Source organism: Narcine bancroftii, chromosome 14 (assembly GCF_036971445.1).
Source record: "Narcine bancroftii isolate sNarBan1 chromosome 14, sNarBan1.hap1, whole genome shotgun sequence".
Taxonomy (NCBI): Eukaryota; Metazoa; Chordata; class Chondrichthyes; order Torpediniformes; family Narcinidae; genus Narcine; species Narcine bancroftii.
Genome location: NC_091482.1, coordinates 13,507,662 through 13,526,229, shown reverse-complemented (window position 1 = coordinate 13,526,229; position 18,568 = coordinate 13,507,662). Strand labels below are relative to the sequence as shown.

Below are 18,568 nucleotides of genomic sequence, written 5' to 3'. Positions count from 1 at the left end.
CTCCCCGGCTTCTGGACAAAGAACAGCATCTATCAATGTGACAGTGAACCTTTAAACCCGTGGTTGCCGTGCAGAAAGGAGAGCTCCTCCTCCTCTCTCCCCCCCTCCTTCCCTTCTCCCCCTCCCTCCCTCCCTCCCTCTCTCCCCCCCTCTCTCTCCCCCACCCCTCCCCTCCTCTCTCCCACCCACCCCTCCCTCCTCTCTCTCCTCCATCCCTCCCTCCCTCCTCCCTCCCCCCTCCTCCCATCCTCTCTCTCCCCCCCTCTCTCCCCCTCCCTCCCTCTCTCCCCCCTCTCTCCCCCCTCCCTCCCTCTCTCTCCCCCCCTCTCTTCCCCCTCTCTCCCCCTCCCTCCTCTCCTCTCCCCCCTCTCTCCCCCTCCCTCCCTCCCCCCCTCCCCCTCCCTCCCCCCTCCCCTCTCCCTCCCCTCTCCCTCCCCTCCCTCCCTCCTCTCTCTCCCCCCCCCTCCCTCCTCTCTCCCCCCCCCTCCCCTCCCTCCCTCCCCCTCCCTCCTCTCTCCCTCCCCTCCCCCCCCTTCCCTCCTCTCTCCCTCCTCTCTCCCCCCCCTCCCCTCCTCTCTCTCCCCTCTTCCCCCTCCTCCTCCTCTCTCCCCCCCCTCCCTCCTCTCTCCCCCCCCTCCCTCCTCTCTCCCCCCCCTCCCTCCTCTCTCCCCCCCCCCTCCTCTCCCGGGCTCTTGGGGACGCGTTGGCATTGATCCCAGGGCCATTGAACGGGATCTGCAGCCTCTTGTCGACCGCGGCCGCTGAACACCCCACACCGCGCAGTCCCATGAGCCCATCGACCCCCCCCCCCCCCACCCTTTCTTCCAATTTGCCTTGCTTTTGATATGAAACCGACATTTGGACGTTACGAGGCGGTGGTTTTAAAGGGATTTGCGCCTCGGCGGATCAGCTACTGCTTCTGAAGCAGGTTGGGTGCCACACATCCTCTCTCTCTCTCTCTCTCTCCTCGGGCTCTCTCACGCCCTCTGTATATCTCATCTTCCGACACAGTTTGAGCCGAGCCCGCTCGTCATTTTCCGCTTGTTCTCTCGATCTTGCGGCTGGGGAGAGCTCCTGGACCAAACGCTTCCTTGTCATTCTGCGGATCGCGACTTGCCCTGTCCTCGTTGGTAAGTGCACCATCTCCTCTCCTCTCTGCCTCTGAAAGCTCCTTCCCCTCGAACCCTGCTCACCCGCCCTCTCTTCAGACGCACGCATCCAGTGTCCCACCTCTCACTGGACCCTATGTAATTGCAGATCAATATAATTCAACCCACATTTGAATTTTTTTTAACAGCTTTCGGGGGTTTTGTTAACGTTTGATTGTTTAAATCGTCTGCCCGAATTCTCCAGCTCACAGGACCTGCCCTAGAAGTGGAGGGGGGGGGGGGGGGGGGGGGGGGGTGTTCTCTCTATATTAGGAAACCGACGACCTTTTGTGTGGATCGTTGAGCGCTGGTAATTCAATCAATCCCACTCAGTGCAGAATGATGAAACTCCACCGAGATTTCGGGGGTATTTCTCTGGCCCCGCTCTATTTGCCACGCCGCCGCTTCGCGTTCGGGGTCGGTGCGCTTGGTTTCCCTTAACCATCCTGACAGCAAGTTGCAGCCAGTTCCAGCTGTCAGTCGTTTCGAGGAACAGCTGTGGCAAAGGCAAATCTTTCTCTCTTTCACACACATTCTCTCTCGTCATCTCTGCCACACACGTCGTGTCACAAAATCACTGCTCATCGCTGCTTGGGCTTTTACTTCTTTCTCCCCCCCTTTCTGGATGAGAGGGAGCCCCCCTTGGCAGGTGCGTTTAAACCCCACCGCCTCTCCTTTAAATACCACTTGGAAATGAACGCGAGAAAAGCGAGGGACACAGATTGGTGACTGTAGCTTGGTGTTGGGATTCACCCTCATTTCACCTGCACCCGACTCCTCGTTGCCCTTTCAGAATTCTTTTTGGGTTAACACCCCGACGAGGGACTCGAAGTGGAGCATCCATCGTTGGAATCTTCGGGGGAGGGCCATCGGGAAGGATCACTGCATAATTGCAACTACTCCCATAGTCAGGGTTTGGGTCCCAGTTGCAGCCCGATGAAGTCACCGACACTGACAAAATGAGCGAGGGGGCTTTGCAGGATTGTGCTTTGTTGAATGTGTGCATAGATTTATTAAATAGGTGTATGGTGCCATGTTCTAACATCCAAAAGATGGTCTGGGAGTTGTTCCATTGGCTGAGAGTGGAGTGTGCCACAGCCAAGGCTGTCAGGTTAGGGAGATGGCTACTAACTGATCCAAGTGGGGTACAGAAGCGCTGGGCCTGTAGCCCAAGGCTGCACGTTGAAAACTCCTCTCCAGAACATCCCAAAGCGTTTTTATTTTCCAGATAATAGAACAGTCCTTTTGGGCCACGTGTCTGCACTCAACATGATGCCCAAGTTAAACTAAAACTCTGCTGCTTGCACATGAGCCATAACCCTCTATTCCCTCCATGTTCATGTGTTACTCAACCTCTTTTTTGGCTATGGCCCCCTTAGGGACTCTCCTGTATCTGGGAAGCAGTCAAGTTTCGTTGGTTTCTTCCATACCTCTATTAACTACATAAAAAATATCTGTGGCCCCCCCCACTTAAATATGCTGTAGTCCCCAGGGTGACTGTATAACCCCTGTTGCGAATGGCTGATCTAGAAGCCTCGTAAGCATGACTACTGTGTCTGTTTCTACCCTTACAGCCTGTTCTAGACACCTGCCACTTAGTATGTTTTTTTTTAAACTAAAAGCCTGAACATCTCCTTTAAATTCCTCCCACCCCACCTCACTTTAACTGCATATTCTCTACTAGCTGGCATTTTTAGTTTGGGGAACAAAAATTCTGACTGCCTCTCATTAAGATCTCCCCTTAACCTCTGATGCTTCTCAGAAAGCAACCCAAGTTTATTCAACGGGTACTTGTAACTTGTGCTCTCTAATCCAGGCAACATCCTGATAAATCTCTTTTGTACCATTCCCAAAGCTCTGGAGGGCAACTAGAATTACACAAAGCGATAATGTACTTGTGAATCAACACCCTCATTGCAATGCCAGAACCAAGAACGTGCACAAATAGCAAGATGTGCCGTCACTGTAATTTGCTCCTAATGACTTCATTTGAGGGATAATTATTGATTAGAGCAGATTATAAATAAAGTTACATCATGCAAATTGATTTGTGAAAATACCAAGAGTTTAGAGATTGTAATTTCATTCACAGTAGAAGGAGCATAATTGATTGTATTTGCAGTAAAGACCCTAAGATTCTGAAAACCTAAAGGCACTTACTAAGTACAATATATTAATATGACTGTGGCTTTCTCAGTAATAGATTATTGGATTTTTTTTTTAAAAAGCAGAGGAAAGCCTGATTTAATATTTTCAAAAACAAGGAAAAAGAAAGGTAATAGCTATCTCATCAATCAAATCTTTTCTATACAGACATATAAATTACCCTCCCAATTTCAAGGGCTCCTGTAAGGTGCCAAGAAATTTTTGCGGCCAATATACAAAGAATTTTGGAAAATTTCTCTCCATTTTCATAAATTCTAAAGGGTCCTCTATTAATGCATCAGTCTTTTCCCAGTCTCTTGACCCAACTTTTCTTATGAAAGGTTAGAATAGATCTGTATTCACCGTATACTTCAATAATCTGCTCTGGAAGGCAATGATTGAAAATAAACACCCTTTTTACCTGGTTTTCTTTTCTGAGTGATTTGATGTGAGGGTGCCTTGTATTTGTCAGTAATTTTATAAGGGTGCACTCTAATCAGTGACAGACTGCTGAATTTGTCAACCATTTGCTACTTGAAGAGCATTCTGTCACAACTCTGAATGTTGGAAACCTAGAGAATTGCACAAATTCAAGGTTTGAATACTACCATCAAATGGCGAAGGGCTAAATGGGGGCATGGAACATTTGTTTCTGCCAGAAAAGTATGGGGAAGAGTGAAATTGTTGTTGGTGATTCCTGTCACAAACATGTTATTCTAGCTGGCAGTTCCATTATGCTCTCTGGCTACTGCCTGAACCTTAACCAGTGCATTTGTAACCTTGCTGTTGTAGTTTGACCCTGAGAGAGCTGTACCAGACAGGCATGATTGCTTATGTTCTCCTCTGTTACAATTCTAGCACTGCAGCAGTTTACTTCTATTGCAGTAATGTATCACCCTAAATCACATGCATAAGTACATGGCAAAGTTACTCTCTGTAATTAAGTTTTGTATCTTTCAAATATAAAGACCAACTTAGCAGTAACTGCATGTATCAGGTACGGGATCATAGAGTCTGGATAACCAAATACGGTAAACCTCTTTGTTCTAAAGGAAACAATGACGACCTTCACTGCATTGGATGGTTCCTGATTGCAAGGGTCATCCACTGCAGTGCGCCTGGGCCCTGTTGCATATTCTTTCATAGCGGTGCTTTGATAAACTCAAATTGGGTTGTCAGCTGTTCACTTTAACAATATGTTCTTAGTGCTGTACTAGTTAAGACTTGGGGCCATGAATATCTGATGTTGAGTTCTATCCCATTCCTGACGTTTGAGCACAAATTCAGAGTGTAGACATTTGAGTGAGAGATCAATCAGAGGGTCTTATCAGTCTTTTTGGATCCATGTTTATTAAAAAAAAATCCTTTGCACTATCTTGAAGAAGAGTAATCCTTCACTTCAAGATCGATTCTAATCCCTCAATGAACCTAATTGAAACGGATTGTCTATCATTATATTGCAGTTTGTGGGAGCTTACTGTGCTTTTTCTCCATTATTATTGCTTTCTTCCACAAATCTTGTTATTCTTCAGAATGTGGAGAGCAGGTTAGGCCCAGAGTAATTCTCCCATTATTAAAACTCTTTTTAATAGGTAGGTGGCACAGATAGCATAGTGATGAGCTCAACGCTCTCATAGCGCCAGTGACCCACGTTCAAATTCGATGCTGTCCTCAATGAGTTTGTATGTTTTCCCTGTGTCTTTGTGGCTTTCTTCCGAGTTCCCACTCTTCAAAATGTACAGGGATAGTTGGATAATTGGGTGCAATTGGGCAGTATGGACTCGTGGGCCAGAAGGACCTGTTACTATCTAATTTTTTAAAAATTAAATGTATTTGTCATTCTTAAAAAAGCAAATGAATTAGATTTTACACACTTTTTGCTAAATAATAAAGATTTTATTTTAGAGCAGAGAAGAATCCTTCAGGCACTCCAGTTATATTTTTCTACTGACGTTAAGCTTTTTCAAACACCTATCCATAAGGAAGAAGAGAAATGTGTGGATGAAGCAAGCCAATAATAGAGTTCATTTGGTGGTACACCACCGGCCTACTGCAGGGGACAACCTCTGTACCTGCAGGAATGTAAGGGGACAGGACAACACCTGGCTGGCTGTCAATCAGTCGGCCTGAATGGATCAAGCCCCACCCAGTCGGGTGTCAATCACCCTCCGGGATACAAGTCTGAGCCGGCTTCCCGAGGCCTCACACAGAGTTGCTGCAGCCACAGCCAGCCTGGCTCTGTGGAAGTCTTTGTGGATTAAAGCCTGTTGTACAGTCTACCTTGTGTGTGTCCGATTCTGGCTAATAGTGCACCACAGTTCATTTCTAAAATGAGCAGAATGAAGAGTAATGTTAAATATATAGAATATGAACAGGTCTGGTTTCAATAGTATAGGGAAGATGGTGCTACTGGTGAGGGTCTGAGTAGATTTGATAGACTAATAACAGAACTGGCAATTTGGACCAATTAGGAAAGATTGAAAAGTTGAGCCTCTTTTCATTTCCAAAATCTGAGGGTAATCTGTTATTTCAGATTTATTGTCGGAGAATATACATGACATCACACACAACCCTGAGATTCCTTTTTCCTGTGGGTGTGGCAGAATTACCACTAATTGGTAGTGCAAAAAATAAACTGTACACATGTAAAGAAGCAAAGTACTGTAAAGAGATAATGAATGTAAACAAACTGCAATATAGAGAAAACAAAAAGAAAATCAATGAAGTGCACAAGTAAAAGTCCTTAAATGAGTCTCTGATTGAGTTTGTCATTGAGGAATCTGATGGTAGAGGGGTGGCAGCTGTTCCTGAACCTGATAGTGTGAGTCTTATGGCACCGATACCTCTCTCCTGATGGCAACTGTGAGAACAGAGCGTGAGCTAGGTGGAGTGGGTCTTTGATGATTACTGCTGCTCTCCAACGGCAGCGTTCTCTGTAGATGTACTCAATAGTGGGGAGGGTTTTGACTGTGATGTCCTGGGCTGTGTTCACTTCCTTTTGAGGGGGCTTTACGCTCGGGGGTGTTGGTGTCCCCGTACCAGACTGTGGTGCAGCTGGTCAGCACACTTTCCACCACACCTCTGTAGAAATTTGCCAGGGTTTCGGATGTCATGCCAAACCTCTGCAAACTCCTGAGGAAGTAGAGGCGTTGATGTGCTTTCTTCATGATGTGTGTGTGTGTGTGTGTGTGTGTGTGTGTGTGTGTGTGTGTGTGTGTGTGTGTGTGTGTGTGTGTGTGTGTGCAGGAAAGATCCTCCGAGATAGTGACTCCCAAAAACTTGAAATATGTCACCCTCTCCAGCTCTCCCACCGCCCCCCCCCCCCCCCCCCCCCCACCTTCCCACAATGATCACTGGGTTTCCTTTCCTGAAGTCAACAATCAGCTCCTTTGTTTTGGTGACATTGAGTGCAAGGTTGTTGTTGATGTACCATTCAGCCAAATTTTCAATCTTCGTCCTTTTATGCTGACTCGTCCCCTTTATACAACCCACTACCGTGGTATGATCAGCAAATTTGTTGATGGTGTTATTTTCATACTGAGTTACACAGTCATAGGTGTAAAGTGAGTAGAGCAGGGGCTAAGAATGCAGGCCTGTGGTGCTCCGGTACTAATTGAGAGTGTGGAGAAGTTCTTACCAATCTCCATTGGTTGTGGTCTGGTTTTCAAGATGATGGTGTTTGTTGGGTAGTTGAAGAGAAGATGGGATGAGTCCAGATTTATAAGTTGTAAGTAGTAGTTGGTCACCAATAAATTCAATAAGTAGTTCTGGAATACCTCTTTATCCATGCACTGGTTATAATGCAGAAATGGAAACTATTGGGAATAGTACAGAATTATTTAATAGGAACCTAGATGAATACATGAGAGAGAAAGGGATAGAAGCTTGCTCATAGGGTTCGTTAGATGAAGCAAGCCTTGAGGACCTATTTGGCTACATATTCCTGTTGTAATTTGCCTGCTTATGAATTTTATTCAGTTATTTAATCAATAATTAACAAGAAATTAAAGTAACAAGAAATGAAATTTAGTACTCCTCCTGGAGATGGGATTTGAACAAATTTATCATGTGCAGTTTGCTGCTTTTATACATGTTTTTCTGTTGAGTGGTCAGGACTTGAGGGCAATTCAATTTAGACCTACAATTTTAAAAAAAATTAAATTTAGACATACAGCATGGCAACAGGCCACGAGGTCGTCTCCTAATTACACCCAATTGACTTACACTCCTGGTTCATTTTTTGAAGGGTGTGAGTAAAACGGGGCCATTGCAGGTGCTGTAACAACATTTTGCTAACCGCTATGCTAACATGCTGCCCTATTTTGGAGGGCTGGGCTGGAGGGGGGGGTGTCGGGTCCAATCCAGATAATTTACAGGGAACAATGGCTTGGTGCCTTCAAGGTTAAGCCAATTACAAAGGTCAATGGCCCAAAGCAAGTATAGGGGGGCTGCGGTGGGGGGGGGTCCTATTGCCCCTTTACCAATGCCTACCATGTTACTTCAGGTCAGCTTTGAATGAACATCTATCAAACAAATCTTGTCAGGTAATTGCAAGGATTTAAAAACATTTTCACAATTAGCAGAATAAAATTTGAGACAGATTTCTGAGAAGCTTTTATTTGTAAAGAACGGTGTGGGGTGATTTTGTTCTCTTCTGCAGAATGCATGTTGTGTGGGCAACTTTCCTTGATTCCAACAATGAGCACTGTCACAGCTTACTGTAAGAATCTGGCCATAAATGTTGAGCTTTTAAAAAAATCTTTCTTCCCTCTATGCCATCTTGTACAGACATCACTTACTGAGACATCGTTCATCAGTACTAGAATTGGCCCACCAGCAGTTGTTTAGCTGGAAGGTGCAGAAGTATAATGTGCCAAATTGCAAAATGCCAGCTTTGTCTGACACATAGCCCTTCAGCTCATGATGTTGTACTGGAATTATATATTCATACCAAAAGAAAACTAAACCCTCCCTACCTCATAACCCTTTATTGTCTTTCATCATTGTGTCTAAGACTCTCTTAAATGCCCCTAATGTTTCAGTCTCTGGCAAGGAATTCCAGGCAACTTTCTGTGTAGGAAAATGTACCCCTGATATCTCCCCTAAATTTTCCTCCCTTCACTTTGTAGAGATGTCCTCTTATGTTTGTTGTCCCCAGCCTGGGAAAAAGGCACTTGCTGTCCACCTCATCTCTGCCTCTCAGAATCTTGTAGACCTCTATTAAGTCATCTCTCATCCTTCTTCACTCCAAAAAAGAAAAATCCCTGCTCTGCTAATCTTGCTTCATAAGACTTATTTTCCAATCCAGGCAACATCCTGGTAAAAATCCTCTGCACCCTCTCCATTAGGTTCCACAGCCTTCCTATGATGAGGTGACCAGAACTGAACACAATATTCTAAGTGTGGTCTCACCAGAGATTTGTAGAATTGCAACCTCTCGACTATTGAACTCAATCTCTGACTAATGAAGCCCCCAACGGTTGGCGCCAGAACAAATGTTAGAGGGGGCATTAGCATAACTGGGGTGGGCACAGTGCAACACTTGTAAACTCGCTCATGGAGGGGGAGGGGTGTAGATGGATGGTGATTCCTACCTGCCAACAAACTTTATAGTCCTCTGTCCCTCCGACATGGCAGACGAAAGCGCTACTTTTATTGTTGGGAGAGTCATTAGCATGCGTCATGCTAGACGTGATAGTGATGCTTGACGCACGCTAGTGGCGTGGACGAGGTCAGGTCTGACAGCGAGCAATGGCTGCGAGCATATGGTAAGGCACAACATCTCACCTGGGGGGGGGGGGTGTGGGGGTAATGTCGTGGATGGTCCTGCCTTGATGCCAACTCTGAAACCCAGAAGCCCATAGGCTTTAACTATCCTAGTAAACTGCATGACAACCTTGAGAGATACATGGATTTGGACCCCTGTTCTTCCACACTCATGAGTATCTGACCATTAACTCTGTACTCGGTCTTCAGATTTGATCTTCCAAAATGTATCACCTCACACTGATCCGGATTGAACTCCATCTGCCACTTTTCCGCCCAACACTGATCCTTTTGTAACCTATGACAACCTTCACATTATCACAACTCCCTTTGCATCTGTTTAAAATTGTATGCAAATCCTCTCAGATTGGCACATTGGTTTAACTTGAGTGCTTCAATACCTCAAGCCTCTTCAATGAACTTGACCTTTTGTAATCCGTGTATGAAAAAAGTAAACACAGTGGTGTAGATTTTATTGATTACTATTCTGCTCTAAATATCCCTTACTTTCTCAACCATTTGGTGGTATTTTGGAACAAATAATCATCTAAACAAATCAGCTAAAATATTCAATGCTTTTTTTTCATGAAATGTTGCAGTTTAAAAATTAAAATTCTGTTGAAATGTGTTAATGTTCTCAAGCATCAGAATGCTTCACTTGTGAAGTAATGGTTCTAATCTCCATTTGGCCAAGGAAACATTTACACTTTTCCTTCTCCAGGGAATTTTGGTAGATATCTACTGGAATAGGCTACATTAAATTGAGCTGCTTTTTACTCCCTGCTGTGTTGTTCTCCTGTCCTGTTCACTTAATTTTTCTTGCTTAAACAATACCATGAGCCAATAAATTCTTATCACGTTACTGCAGCGTTTGGCAATGATGGCCTATCTGGACATTAAGTGCTTGCTTTTAGATAAATCTTGCCTTCAAGGGGATGATGATGGGGCAGAGACTGTTTGAAATGCAGTGTCCTTTCTCAAGTGACTTGCCCATCAATTTATCATGCTTAAAATGGCAGTTAAATTATTGTGCATTGAAACAGGCTTAGAAATGGGGCTCTTAGTTAATTGATCCCCGTAGTGGTGAATGGAAAAAAGATGCATGTGGCCATTTCAGTTAGGTTTAGTGTTAATCGGTCTGGAGTTGTGATGTGTATTTTCAAGGTGATGGACAACTGCATTGGAGGGAGAGGAAAGGGAGAAATTAACAGTGAAGAACATGAGCTGCCTCAAGAAAGAAGGTGATGGATGTGATATTGGGTTCCTTCTTCATTGTTTAAATGAAATGACCACGAGTAGAAAGATGAACAATGAAATCCATGCAGGGCACTTTGCAATACACAAAAGTGCGCTGGAGAAACTTGGCAGGTCACGCAACATCCATGAGAAGCAAAGGGAACCAACGTTTTGGGTCTGAGCCCTTCACTATGTTTGCCACATAATCAAAAAGATTGCAGAAGTTAGCCTTGTTATTGTTCCTCCTGAAGTGAGCTCCTTTTCTAATGTTTATTATCATTGAATGTACTGATATTTTGATGTCCAGAGAGATTCCCTCAGGGTACATTATATGGCATGGGATGATGTAACAAGCAAGATCAAAATGAGAGTTGTCCCATAGCAGAAGATCCCTGTTAGACTTCAGAATCAGAATTTCTGGTCATAAACAAAAAATGAAATCTGGTGCTTTGCTGCAGCAAACATTCATATTATAACCATCTTACAGCATTACTACAAATTTTTAAAAATAGTGCACAAAAAGTAAGGCAGTGCCTTTGTTCATTGATTATTCATGAATCTGATGGCAGCGATGAAGAAGCTGTCCATGTGGCATAGGTGCTTGTCTTTAAGCTCCTGTACTTTTTCCTCCGATGATAGCAAAGTGAAGAGAGCATGGCCTGGGTGATGGGGGGTCTTTGAGGATAGAGGCTGCTTTTTTAAGACACTGCCTCTTGTAGATGTCCTCGATGGAGAGGAATCTAGTGCCTGTGGTGTCACAGGCCGAGTTAACAATCCTTTGGAGTTTATTCTTGTCCTAAGATTTGCATCTTTGTTTCCAACAATTATTTCTGACCATTGATGTAGTACAGGCCTGCTGGAGCCAAGTCTGCCGTAGTAATATGCTTGCAGTGAAGGCTCTTGAACCTCTGGAAAAATCAGGCTATTTTTAAACATTTTCTAAATGCATCTGAAGGAGTAGAGCATTACTATGAAGACAATATATGATCCAGTGGTGTTACCTTGCATTATTGAAATGTCCAGGTTCAGGAACAACAAGCCTGGTAGTTTGATGTTAAAAATTAATGACTTTTTTTTGCTTCAAATTATTTTTTGATTGAAGTGCCTAGATTTGCACAGGAAGTGACATCATGTGGAGAGTTTGGCACAGTTGCAGGTTTCAGTAGTGATTGTGGGCCTCTTGACCCCATGCCTGCAGGTGCGATGGGAAGCAGCCTTGAACTGATTGGCAGGAAGTGTGACGATGCAGTTTTGAAGATGGGATGTTGGTCTTCAGGCTTCACCTGCAGGATGGGTGGACTTCTGTCCGGTTCCTACATCCTTTGCATTTTTTCTGCCCTGGATGCATCATTCTGGCACAGACGTGTAACAATATTTTTTTTAAAAAGTGGCGGGGCACGAGGTTTCAGTGGCATATTTTGCACCAAGGACTGGAGGATACTGTTTCGTGGGGTTGTACTTGTGCAATTGGATGATAATAAACTTGACCTGATACTGCTTGTCACCAGGAAGGTGGGCCATAAAACATTGTTAGACTTCTACTGAAGCATGGGGAAGTGACAGCAAACCCAGCAAGCTGGTTCTTGCTTGTGTACCAGAATAACACAGTTTAAAGCAAACATTTTCACTGTTAGTAATGCACAGAAATTCAACTATCCTGAACGTAAAATCTGAAAATCAGGATCCCTTGTGCAAAACCGCTTGTTCAGATTCAGCCACAAAAGCACTGAAAGATCAGAAGTTGGAAGCAGAAAGCATGGAAAATTAATTCATCAGTTCTGATTTGCAGTCTCCAAGTTAAAATGTGAGCTCTGTTTCTCTTTTTACAGATGCTGCCTGATATTGGCTGTTTCCATCCTTTTCATTCTTTATTTCAGATTTCTGGCATCTGCAATTTTTGCACTTTCACTAAGGAAGTCTCACATTTTTATGTGGTTTTCAGAAGAGGAAGAGAGAATTCAATCTGGGACAATTGAGATGACGAGTCAGGAATAAGGGTCAGTTCACGAGGGAAGATCAGTGAAGAAGGAAATGATGGGAAGTGTTCATGTCACTTTAGTTTTGCAAAAAGATTATTGGTGCAGAAACAAGAGAAGTATTTTCTTTGTGGTATTAATTTAAAAAAAACAAAAACTATTTACATCTTTTTTACCCCAATTAAGAATGCTTTTGGAAATTATTTAAAAATGTCAACCATATGCTTTCCTTTAATAATACTGCCTTTGAATGTGGGAATTGTGTGTGAGCTGTCTAATGTTCATATTGATTTCTAGGCATGAAATAGAATCAGCTCGCCAGTGACGTGACTGGGTAATTGGTGGAGGAGAATGGGTGTGGCCCAGAATTGTGGAAGTGAAGTTAGCAATTGGCAACTTTGAGTATGAAGCGACTCTTAGTGTCCTTACTAATTGAACTGCAGCCAAAACAATATTTTTTTATATATAATAAAAACACAATTTTTACCACCAACTGATATCTAAAATTGTCCTTTTCTGCAGAACAGGACCAAAAATAACTTTTCAAAAAACATGAAACCCTCATTTTCCATATTTTCTTACAACATTGGCAAAGATGTTTTGATCTACTAAGTCTGTGCCAACTCTCAGAGCCGTCTGTTCCTCTGTTAATTGTCCCGGTTGTCTTTTCACTCCACATTCCTACCCTGGGACAATTGTGGACCATTGACCTGTCAACCTGCAGGTCTTGGGATATAGGAAGGAATGCAGCACCTGGAGGGAGCCCACATGGCAATGGGGAGAAGTCCACACAGTCAGCATTGGAGGTCAGGATTCGTCTCCAGATGCTGGTGGAATTTAATGCAGACAATTGTGAGGTGTTGCATTTTGGAAAGACATACATGGTAAATGGTAAGGCACTGAGGAGTGCAGTAGAACAGAGGGAACTGGAAATAGAATTCCCTGAAAGTGGCGTCACAGGTAGGTAGGGTTGTAAAGAGAGCTTTTGACATAATGGGCTGAAAGTCTAAATTTAAATTTAAAAAAATTAAAGACATTGGTATTGTGTGCAATTTTGATCACCTAACTACAGTAAAGTTATCAATAAGATTGAAAGAGTGCAGGGAAGATTATCTAGGATGTTGCACAGCCTTCAGGAACTGAGTTACATGGAAAGGTTAAACAGGTTAGGACTTTATTCCCTGCAGCGTAGAAGAATGAGGAGAAATTTGATAAAGGTATTTAAATTATGAGGGATATAGACAGAGTAAATGTAGGTAGGCTTTTTCTAGTGAGGGTAGGTGAGATATAAACGAGAAGACATTGGTTAAGGGTGAAAGGGGAAAAGTTTAGGAGGAACATTAGTGGGAACTTCTTCGCACAGAGATTGGTGGGAGTGTGGAACGAGCTACCAGCTGAAGATGTGAATGCAGGCTCAATTTAAACATTTCAAAAGAATTTGGAAACCATTTTAGAAGATACATGGATGGGAGGGGTATGGGAGGCTATGGCTAGGCTGCAGGTCAGTGGAACTAGGTAAAATAATAGTTTGGCGTGGGCTGGAAGGGTCAAAGGGTCTATTTCTGTGCTATAAGGTTCTATGGTGCTGTGAGACAGCTCAACTTACCGGCACTGGCCCTCCGGCACGCCGACGGACTCCGACCTCCAGCACTTACTGCTACAATGACTGGGTCCTGGTTCACGGGCTGACGGCATCATCGCGACGTCATCAGTCCGCCTCTAGCTAGCTGCTTGCAGCGGCAGCACATTTATGTACAACCTTGCTTACAAATGCAGTGCCACAGACACTCTGTGACTCTCCTTGGCTTCTCTTACTCTGACAATAAGGGACGGCGGGCAATGCTAATGCCGAATCTTTGTCTGTCTTATGGCAGACAATAGGCAATTCCATGTCATATTACATTTCTGTTTTATTGCATGACAGTAACTAGTATCTGATCTTGCATTGCTTTTTTTGAGGCAGGAGAGAATGTTCCAACTGTGGGGCTTATTGCAACCTAGAAGGCAGCTGTTTGGTCCTCAGTATCAAATATGCTGGAGAAATTCAGCAGGCCTTGCAATGCTCACAGTGGGGTAAAGACATAGGGCTCAGGCCCGAAATTTAGCAATATACCTTTACCTCCTTTAGATGCTGTGAGATCTGCCACATTCATCCAGCATTTCTGAGTTTTTATAGAGGGGTGTCACTTTGAGGCCAGCTCCATCGATGGAGAAAAATGTACACTTACCTTTTTATAGGGAAGGCCAAAAAGGCTGCTGCAGCGTCGCTTTTATGGAGTGTGGCGCTTCGTTGCGTCCTCCGGAGCCGATGGAGATGGGGTGACTAATGCCGTCTGTCAACATGATGGCATACATATACGGTGAGCAATGGCAATCTTCGTTACCCATAATCCCCCATGCAGCTGGAACCACTCTGGGAAACAGCTGCGTAGGGGATTATGGGTAATGGAGAAAGCCATTGAACCTTCTTCTGCTCGGCGCTGGCCCTCTGGCACACTGAGGGACTCCGACCTCCAGCACTTACTGCTACAATGACTGGGTCCTGGTTCACGGGCTGACGGCATCATCGCGACGTCATCAGTCCGCCTCTAGCTAGATGCTTGCAGCGGCAGCACATTTATGGAGTGAGGCGGAACACTCCACTCCACCTGTGCAACCAGCCTGAGGAAGGATCGGATTCCGCGTCTTGCGGAGCATTTATGAACATGTTCAGCGACGTGAGGCTGGAGAATATCCGCCTTTACAGTCGCAATTTATGAAAGGGCCTAATCACAGCATCTGTAGTCTTCTGTGTTTCACTTGGTCCTCATATACCTGAACAGGCACTTGCTCAAAGGATTACAGAATTGTGAAAGAGATAATATTTTAATGAACAGCTTCCTGAGTGGCAACATTTCAGATAATCAGCCTGTCATTACTAAGTCAAGTCCAACAGAGTGAGAATGGTGCTCTCCAAATTAGATCCAAGCCTTCAGGAGAGGGAGAAAACTGCATTTACAGTGTGGAGTACAATGGAATGGTTGGCCAGTAATCACTGTCCCAAACTGCTAATGCACCAGGACTCTCATTATTCACATCTGCCTAGAACCTTGAGAAGAAGTACATTGATTTTCGCATAAATTTTCTTTGTCCTGTGATAATGATTCAGACTCGCCTTGCTAATGAATCCAATTATCGCTGGGGTCGAAGTGCATTTTCCAGTATGGAAAAAATACAAGGCCAGGCAGTTAATTCCCACCCCTCCTATTTATATGTAAATGTTATTGTGGCAGATGAGCTCACTTTGCTTCATGCTACAATTTACTGCTCAGTATGGAACAGACTACCCTGATTGAGGGCTCCATCACCCCGCACCTGCAAGGCAACATTTAATCCACCCTTTTGTGTCGAAGTGGTAATGGAGATTTCTCTCACTACTTGAGCCCAATAAGTGACTTACAATTTTTTGAGCAAAATAGATAAGTAAAAGCAAGAAAGTGATTTGAGCTGGAGGACACACAGTAGCCCCTTTCACAATTGCATCCCTAGTAAATCGGTTGTTCGTTGCCCCAGGATAGGAATGGGGCTTTGGCTTTTCACACTGGACTACTCCTTCATCCCTAACATCGAAGTACTCGAGATGGCAGAGGCCGACAGCATCGAATCCACGCTGTTGAAGATCCAACTGCGCTGGGTAGGTCACATCTCCAGAATGGAGGACCATCGCCTCCCCAAGATCGTGTTATATGGCGAGCTCTCCACTGGCCATCGTGTCAGAGGTGCACCAAAGAAGAGGTACAAGGACTGTCTAAAGAAATCTCTTGGTGCCTGCCACATTGACCACCGCCAGTGGGCTGATATCGCCTCAAACCGTGCATCTTGGCGCCTCACAGTTTGGCGGGCAGCAACCTCCTTTGAAGAAGACCGCAGAGCCCACCTCACTGACAAAAGACAAAGGAGGAAAAACCCAACACCCAACCCCAACCAACCAATTTTCCCCTGCAACCGCTGCAACCATGTCTGCCTGTCCCGCATCGGACTTGTCAGCCACAAACGAGCCTGCAGCTGACATGGACATTTACCCCTCCATAAATCTCGTCCGTGAAGCCAAGCCAAAGAAGAGACTCCTTACTGGGACACTGAACGCTTTCACATTTGACGTTTGGTGTGTTTTACCTTTAATAGGAAGTCCCTACAATGCAATTGCCTGTTTCACACATGCCTGATCTCAATGTTGGTTTGATAATCGAGTGGCGCGGTTGGACCATCATAAACCTGTCGGAAAATTTGATTTAAAAAGAAAAGCCCAAGACAGCACATCGACTTAAAATATGTTATGGGAAATTTTGTCACACAATATTTTGACAATGAGTGGTGCTGCCCTGAACTATTCCTCAGATTTTGCCAGTTCCTCTTGGATCAACTGGGACCCTCTATACTGGGGTAGTTACTGTGTGGAGTCCCTCTGGGCAGGGACCGTTGTCTGTGGGGAAACTCTGCACTTGGACCGGTTACAGTGTGGGCTCCCTCTGTACCTGAACAGTAGTGAGCATGACGCCTCAGTGTACAGGAGCAGTGGTCAGTGTGAAGTTTCTGTCCTGGGGTCGATGGAGTGAACAGACCTGGACCTTTTGTGTTTTATTGTCATCTTGTATTTGAATTATATGTGGTATCTATTTAGCTCAGTGATTTTCAAACCGCCCCACTCACATTCCACATTAAGTAATCCCTATGCCATAAATGCTCTGTGATTAGATAGGGATTGTTTAAGGTGGTACATGAGTGGGAAGGGAAGGTTGAGAAGCACTGCTCCAGACCCAAATGTCACTGAAATATTTTGCTTGAGAAAAATAATCATTGGTTCATTTCCTTTGGAGTTTTGAAACCATGCACATAACGAGTCAATGAGGTACGATAAAAACAAAGGTTTTCAAACTTACATACCACCTTAAGCAATCCTTAATAATCAGAGAGCACCTTCGGCACAGGGATTGTTTAAGGTGGCATGTGAGTTTAGTGTGTGAAAACCACTGATTTAGCCCATTGCTGAACCTCAGCAAAGTAGAAATCTCAGATAATCATTACAGCTTATCAGTGAGCAACATCAGTGGCAGGGGTTAAAAACCGGCTGGAGAAAGTCAGCCATTGGTTATGTTATCTTTGTGAAATGCAGCACATTGTTTGACCTGCTGAGTTTCTCCAGCATTATTTGTTTTTAACTTCAATCGCGGTGTCTGCTGACTTTGGTGTTTTACTCAACAGTGGTGAGGGAGAGACAGGGAAAGGAATCTGCGATGTTTCAAGTCAATGCCCTTCATTAAGACTGATCATTGAGTGGAGATAGACAGTAAAGGCGGGGGGGGAGGGGGGGGAAGCGAATATGTTGAGACAAGGACCAGTGAGATTGATGAACCAGGGAAGGATGAAGGAGAGGGAGTTGGGAGACAGAGATGGGTGATTGATAGGTGCCAGTGGAATAGGAGGGGAGATGAGGGGAGAATGGACCTAGATGAGCCAGGGGAGTGTGAAAATGGAGACAACTGGTGGAAGGTCATAGGTGGGAGACAGTGGCGGATTATCCATTAGGCTGAATAGGCTTAAGCCTAGGGGCCTGGAAGAGAGGGGGGTCTGGGCAGGAGCATGGACGTCATGCTCCTGTCACGATCGGGGACCTCGGGCTCTACAATTCTTTTGACCAAAAGTTCAATCAATCCCCCATTGTTTATCAATCCTTTCGACCTTCTGGCATTTTTCAACCCCTTTGAGATTCCTATTGACCTCCAGAGGTCAATATCAACCACTGTGGAGACCCCTAATATAAGTGACATTGTAACTTAACATCACTTTATTCAGTATGGGGTGGGGGGGTGGGGTGGGGCAAGGCTGGGAGGAACCTTGCTAAAGCTCAGCCTCGGGACCTTGGTGGTAGTTAATTTTTCCACTGGTGGGAGAAAGACTCCCAATGCTGGAATCTTAAAGTAAAGGTAAAAATGATTGTAACGGGAATTATCGGCAAGATATGAGGGAGGGAGAGGAGATCACAAGAAGTAAGAGAGAACAGATGAGATGAGTGTTACCTAAAATTAGAAAATTCAATGTTCCTATTTGGTTGAAGACTGCCCGACAAGCTGCTTCCTTTTTCCTCTCCTCCTTTAATTGGCTGCCTCCCCTCTCCCAATCAATGTTGATGAAGGTTTTTGACCCCAAATGTTAACGATTTCTTACCCCCCCTCCCCCCACCCTACTGATGTTGCTAGAATTGCTGAGTTCCTCCAGCAGATTGCTTTATTTTGTTCCCGATTTCCAGTGTCTGCAGTC

General features: G+C 44.6%; 1 protein-coding gene across 3 annotated transcripts in view; it reads left to right on the top strand.

Annotated features, from left to right (window-relative positions):
* Positions 1-832: 832 nt before the first annotated feature.
* Positions 833-18,568, top strand: part of LOC138749742 (coronin-6-like) — a 184,357-nt gene continuing 166,621 nt past the window's right edge. The window contains exon 1 of one of the 3 annotated variants that reach the window (XM_069911542.1): positions 833-928. The gene's annotated coding sequence lies outside the window, so the exon portion shown is untranslated. Of the gene's footprint in view, positions 1,131-18,568 lie in introns of all 3 variants that reach the window. The other 2 variants (XM_069911546.1, XM_069911543.1) reach the window with 2 other exon arrangements.